We start from the raw sequence: 7,703 nt of genomic DNA on the forward strand, positions 1-7,703 counted from the left end.
ATAGAGGACATAGTTTCTAGCTGTGACAGCTGTGGCAGCTTAGCAACAGTGGTGCCTGGTAGTGCTCTATAAAGTTGGCAGGAATCTTGGGGGCCTTTCTGCTATGAGTGACAGCTTGGCACAAAAAAATTAAACTGGAGATATGACAAGACCTTTAGCTCATTTCCTATGTGGAAAAGACCTGTTCTAATGTTGTAATTATGGTTATTGCACAGGATGCTCATTTTGGAGTCTGCTTACATCTATGGAACTCTTGAGAAACAGGCATCATGATCTTTCCATATATTGACCTTATATCACGGTGTTTATATACTGTTTATTTTAGCACATACATACCAAGTTACTATTTATACATAATAAGTGTTTAGGTTCATATACAGATATAACCTCAAAGCAAAATATACTTTAATTCATTTATATTCATCTATAAATAAAAGAAGCACGCATCATGCGGGTGTACAAACACAACAATCTATGCTAGCTAAGCTGCCATGACATAAAACAGATATTTTGAGATGTTTTATTGGTTTAGTAAATTTGAATGACATTGTAAGCAGTGGATTACCTTCATGATTTGGACGGCTCAAAAGCATAAAACTCAAATCAGACAACGGCTTACAAATAAAGTAAATAAAAGGAGAGTAATGTCTTTTTCATCCTTTAGCATCCACACTTGACTCATAAAGTAATCATCTAAACCTGCAATCACACAAGAATAACTGTCACTAGGGACGGTACATTATACTGAGCCTGTTTGTAAGCACGTTGCATGACATACAAACTCCAGCAAATCAGTGTATCTGTACTCTGTGTAATTCTGTGTAATGTAGTTCCAGACAGTGCTTTTATTGTTTTGAAATGGCATTACTGGCAAAAATGTTTGTGGGTATTATAGAGTTTGTACTGTTGCCAGTGTAAAAATGTGGTGTATTTTTAACAACAACAAAAAAGGGGTAAGAAAAAGAAGAAGAAAAATCTGCAGAGGCTTGAAAGGAAATGCTGTTAAGAAACACTAGAAACTGAAAAAAGTTAATGAAAATAAAAGCATGAAAGCTGAAGATGAGATAGGATTAGACAGTGGGGGAATGAGGCCCATAGCTTGACCTTAGCTGACCCTGAGATGGTTTGAGGGTGCGCCAAGGAGCAAGAGGTTAATTTATCCAGAGAAAAATGTATAGGTACCCTGCTATGTGTTTGACTGTTGCCTGGCTGCTCCCTTGCACACTTCTAATCTGTAACTGATTGAAGTGTGCATAAGCTAGCTTTAGCTCAGACGCCTGCAAAACATTATCCACAAGTGGGACGGTGGGTTCAGCGCTGTGTCATTCTGGCAAGAAACTTAAAAGGAGAATAAAAATATCTGTCTCTTCATAGGAAAGCAACTGAACCTGAAGAGAATATATCAGAAACATAACAGATCTTTGTTCTGAAGTGCACTCAAAAATATTCCAGCGCTTATTCCTCTCCCTGCATAACCCATCACTTAGTCAACACAAATAGCAACCTCAGGCATAATGTTATGCCTACTGTTCCGTGGAATATTTTCTCTTTTATGTTTAGTGGCTTTAATTGTCTTGCTTACATTTTTATTTTAGCCTGGAAAGGAGTTCACACAAGACTGTCAGTGATCAAATGTTGCTCCTTTATTAACTCATTCACTGCCATTGACGTCTATAGCCGTCAATTGCAGTGAATGAGTCAATGGGTTTAACTCATTCACTGCCAATGGCTGGCAGTGAATGAGTTAATGGCCAAACACTTTATTTTGGACTTTGTATGCAAAATTCACTCATGGTTGCATCAAGGTTTTAGTCATACATTTACCAGTAAAACTTAGGGATAAATTTTCCTTCACAGTTAAAAAACGAATTTTTGATCTTGTGCTGTGAAAAAAAAAATCAATCTTTGTGTTTTAACAAAAGTCTATATTTTATCTTGTTACAGCTGTCAAGTCATGCACAGGACAGAGTAAGACAATAGGCATGCCCTAGATGTGACTCACATTAAGCTCACATTCCTGAAGTCCATTAAACTGTTGGGCTGTTTTTTTGTATTATTTGAATTTATTGATTGTGTCGGAATCTGATGGGAAAACAAATTGTGGCATTTGACGGACGCTTCAAACGCAGGTGTGAACTTTGTGATGTTTTCTTGTCTAAATTTAACTATTAGCTAAAGTTTTCATGTGGTGAACATGTGAAAATAACACTTCTGTTTTGTTCTGTTGCCACACTATCCAATTAGTGGTCAAGGGAAGAGATTTTTTCCGCCACCTTATAGTTCATACTGGTTGTGTGAGATGATGCTGATGAGTGTACACTGGTGGCTCAAAATATGTGACCCATAACAAGTGTGTTTTGTTCCAGGAAAAGTGTTTGTCAGTTAACATAAAGTGCAGAAATGAGTGACTTTGAAAAGTCCGGTGTTTATCTCCTGTCCTCCTCTAAGGGCAAAAGCGGATCTTGTGGAATTGTAAGTCCAGTAATTATGGACAGATGAAGTGACAAACAAAGCTGGTGGAGAAACAGCCACGCTGACACAAAACTTACTGGCAGTACTGACACGGTGGCGTCAGCCTGAAACTTATTAATGGATTTATAGCATGAGGGAGTTTATTTTTTATTTGACAGGCGCAAGCTGAAGTTAAAAGACTAGCCTTTTAGGAAGACTGAAGATTGAAAAGATATGTCTAATACCATAGCAAAATCCCTGAAAATGTGTTTATATTATGCTTGTACTTTTGAACACTTAAAGCAAATAAGATAAGATGTGTTCAGTGAGATTTTGTCACACTGGATAGAGCCACTGTAGCATTTTCCACATTTTTAAGTCTTTGTGGTAAGCTTAGAAAACCAGCTGTCTGTGGTAACTTTGGAATGTCTCCATGAATCTCCTCATCTAGCTGGATAAGACACTGAAAATTCCAAAGTATTGCTTTAATGTTAACCCCATTTTTATTTTTCCAAGGTTTTGACGCTGCCTGCCATGTTTCTGTACGTAGGTGTGCGCGTAAAATGTCAACACAATATGTCAGCCTACACTGCATATCTCTGGAATTTGTCTCATAGTGGTCCAAACGACTGCTAACTGTTATTAATCAGTTAGGGAGCAATGTAAACTCAGTGACATCGACAGATGGATTAACAGGAGCTTTTGACACAAATTACCGACAGTGTCTTTTGGAGCAGTCAGTGTGATATAGAGCAGGTTAACAGGTTAACTGATAGTTCTTCCACAATGAACAACACATCTGGAAAAAGCACTAGTGTTCCAACTCACACTTTGGGTCATTTCTGACAGTGACTAATATACACAACTTGTCACTGTGTTTGTTCATTGGGTGCAACTGAAGCACAGTGACCCTGATAGCGCTGAAGGTTCACCTCCCATCTAGTCCCCTTTGATAAGTAAAGCCCCAATTTAGACAACGGTGAGGCGTTGATTTGAAGAGTGCCTGATATTTATAGGTGGCAAAAATGTAGGAAACAGCTAAAACAGTTATTTACTAGAGGAAAGAGGCAAGCCCGAAGATACACACATAGTATGACTCAGACTCTTAAATGCGTGATGTGGATGTGGCATTTGGTCTCAATTAATTTGTTTTCAGTGTTTTTGTCTTTGTATATCAAACAACAGTGGTTGTGCAATTAAAGGAGGGGTTTAAACATAAGAGTTGTGTTTTACTGGTCGCTGACAAAAACTCCAGGAGGACGGTTTTCAGGAACTCTTACTGCTTTTCAGCCATTTCAAAGCACACAGTCAGAAAGTGCTTCTTCTTCGTAGCAACACATGGTGGTCCTGCCCTGGAGCAAGCCTGGGATTACTGATTCAATTAAGGTGTCCCTATTCATATTTCATAAACACTAGGGTTCATGGATAGATGTCCACAGTCATACACACCAAGGAGCAACGATTTTATGCTGAGGGGTTTTCTTTGAGCAAAAGATCTTGTGCATTTTGATGCAGTGCACGGCACTGCCCTGCTGCTTTTCCGCGCATCCCCCTCTGTTTTCGTTTTGCTGCTGACGGAAATGTGTCTGCCATTTCTGTATGCGCTTAAATCACCCACCAGTGAGGTAGAAAAAACAGCAGTAAGTACATGTTGAAGGCAGATGTTTAGTCTGTGCCTCTCACCATTATTATTATATGTATCTGTCAGCCAAAAGCAATCATGGTTAAACATATTTAAAACCAATGGTCAAGGCAGAGAGTATTAAAGAATTTTTTTTCTCAAACGGCCTGATTTAGCCTTATTTTAAACGTGGAGTCATTTTACTGTACAAGGCATTAAACTTTGACTTCACAAACCCATGTAAACAACGCATATGCGTTCACAAAAATTCACCCTCACCCCCTCACCTGTAGGTTATGTTGATGGTTACCATGATGATGGATGAGAATCCAAAAGAGACCAGATGGCAACTTCCACACATCACTCCAGAGGCGTAACCCATTCCTCCTCTTCACAGTCTGTGACCGCAGACCACTGCCTTGGTCTGTATTTCCCATTACTATACCTATAACAAAGAAATATGTCCTGAAAGCTGAATCACAGGAAGAAGAAAATGGTGACCACATAGCATTTTTGATAACTGTTTTGTAACCACCTGAGCTTTGACACATTGTGGTCTTTAGCATTAGTTTTTGCAAAGGGCGAATTCATTTACTACACTTTGGTCCCATAGACATCCATGCAAGATGTACACCCACATAGGGCCTCAGCTGAGGTTTGACAGCACACGGTTGGAGAGAGGTTGAGCACAAATGGGCTGTGACAGAGTATATACAGACTTATTTCCACTTATCTCAAGACTTAGGTTAAAAGTGGTTCCAAGTATAAATTCATATGCATGAAGGTGTGCACAGTAGGTCTTATACTGTAATACTCACACTCAGCAGACACAGCTAAGCCAACCATAACACCCCGGCTTCCCGGTCAGAAAGCGCCCCTGCTTGTCTCTCTTTCTTGGTTCATTTCTCCATGTTACTCCCTTCTCTGCGTGATATCACTCACACTGAAACTTCAGTTCTCTGACGAAATGCAAAAAGTGCATTTATGTGTCTTGCAAAGATTACTCACTCCAGTTATATCATATAGTGTAATGACCGCTGGAGGAAACAAGTACTGATACATGCCTGCAGATTCTAAGTATGTCTTATTGGCCATATGATAACCACCTGTGTAAACGCTTGGAGTGCATCATGGCTCGAAAACACTGGATCCTCAGAGTGTTGCTTCTGTTGCTACGGAAGACCAGAAACATGACCTCTTTGCTCTGCAGGTGGTCAGTAGTAGACATACACATAGGCACAGTTTCATGCATAAATGTATGTATCAATCTATGCATATTTACCCGGTGCTTGATTTTAATATTTTTTATTTCCTTTTGTTTTTCTTAAATTATGACAAAGTGCAGTTCAGTGCGCATTACTGTACAATACTTAAAAAGACAAAAATGGAGAGTTTGCATGTGTAATTTAGGAGAGCAGTGGGAATGCATGTCAATCTCTGCAGGTCAAACAGGAGGTGCGAGAGGCTCCTGTTGAACAGGGTGCATATTGACACAGCATTATCATGAATGAAAATATTTTCTGTGTTCAGCGGGCATGAAAGGAAAGCCACCAGACATTTTGACATGGCCTGTTCAAACAAACATTAGACACCAGTATTCAATCAAAAACACATTCACCCTCGCAGGCTTCTAAAACAGCAACTAGGAAGGAAGAAGGCATTTAATGATGTGAAAACAGGCAAAAAAAATGTGACCATGAATGTTGCCATCCTTGCAATCTGATGCATTCACAGACTGCAAACATTGCAGACCAAATATCTCTGCAGTGCACTACATACTGAATAAAAATTTCAGGCATTGGTGGAATCCCAGGGACACGTGTAAGAGGACAGAATTTCAATGGAGCTGGTAAGAAAGTAGCTGCTGTTGTTAATATGTGTAGGGGTGCTGCTTTGATGGGCCCTGGGTAAAAAGCTAACAGTGAAACTGGATTCGTACAAATAGCAACATTGAGGGCTGAAATGAAACACACAAATCAAGAAAACGTAAGGGAAGCAGGGACACACTGAATGAGGATAGTACAAAAAATAAAAAAGGAGTGCAGACAGAGGTTATTTGAGCTTTTATTGTTTCTGGATTGAGGCATATTCCTGACTGATTACTGCTGTTAGACAGGGTAGAGGAATTAGATACCCATTCAGTCAATGATGGGATAATGTAAGCAAAAGAATGCATTGCCAGACTATCTACATTAGACTCTTTAAATGGCTATTAATCTTAGGCACTGGCTTAAGAGATCGGAAATGAAAATGTTCTGCAGAAGCTTTCATCTGGAGCGGAGCTAAAATATGTTCTTGCATTAATGCCTGGGTTCAAACTGATGAAACTCTGTGTCACAGTCAATCTGACGGTGCCAGCTCTGGGAACTTTGACGATGAACAGTTGTCTCATGCTCAACAACAGATGAGAGTCTATAATTGCACCAGGCAATGAAATAACAGAGATAGTATATGTTACAAGACCTCCATATACATACAAAGTCCTTCTGTTCTGCAGGGAACAGGTGCAACGTGGGAGTGTAGTCATGATATCCTAGGGTGGTGAAGGGGCGTGGGGTTGCTGGTGCAGCTGCCACGTACAGCCTAATGCAATCATTTCTGTGACTGCATGTCTTTTAATTGCTATTTGTTGATGAGGACATTTTTATAGAATCTGTAATGTTAACACTACTGTATGTGCTGTTTTCAAGCTTTCTTTCTAATTACTAAGTCACATTTGTTTGTTTTGCACTCCCCTTTTTGCTGCTGTTAATTGACTCGGGGATCTCAAATATGAATGAGTACTGTCACTGGGAAATGTACTCATTAAATCCCTGCTTCACAAATTGAAAAGCAATGCAAAGCAGACACAGATTTGAGAATAACAAAACAAATTTATTTTCTTTTTTTCTGTAGTGACTGATGGGTTACTTGGGGTGCTAAGCATGGATCAGCATGACTTAATGTTGATGTCAACACACTGCCATGAGAAAGAACAGAGAAAAACAGATGTATTTCAGAGAGGTTCACAGAAGACAGATATAGATCTGCTCCAGTGGATTGACGTCTATGTTATTTTCTTGAAGGGTATCTGCAGATTCAGTAATGACTCCAATCTCTTCTTGTACTTATTTTTGCGTGTTTCAGTAAGTTTTTGCATGTGTTTGCAAAACATGTTCAGTCAATCTTTTCCACAATGCTGACAAGACCTGGATACCTCAACTTAAACACCGTAACAGATACACAAGGGCTGCGGGAACCTGGGATAGAAATTAACTTTAGACAGACTACAGAAACAAAAGTCCTGGTAGGATAAATCAGAGAAGACGGTGCAGCATACACTAATAACAAGGTTTTAAAGAACTGATGAGTTTGATGGATGGGGAGGAAGATAAAAAGAAAGAGAACCTAAGCACGAAAGGAAAAATCTTCATGAAAGGAACCTTGTACATGGAAACCCATGGTAACAGTGGTAATGACTATCCACATGGAAACAAGCACAAAGAGGGAAATAATTGAAAATGAAAAGAAGTGCCAGTTAACCTTGGCTGTGGTCCATATTAATGCAGAAGGGGCAGGAGCCAAATGAAGGTAGTGAAGGAGTAGAGCAAGGGTAGAGAAGAAGTGGGGGTAGTCTGTAGAGTGACATTAG

This window comes from Rhamphochromis sp. 'chilingali' (assembly GCF_963969265.1).
Source record: "Rhamphochromis sp. 'chilingali' genome assembly, chromosome: 2".
In the NCBI taxonomy this organism is placed as follows: Eukaryota; Metazoa; Chordata; class Actinopteri; order Cichliformes; family Cichlidae; genus Rhamphochromis; species Rhamphochromis sp. 'chilingali'.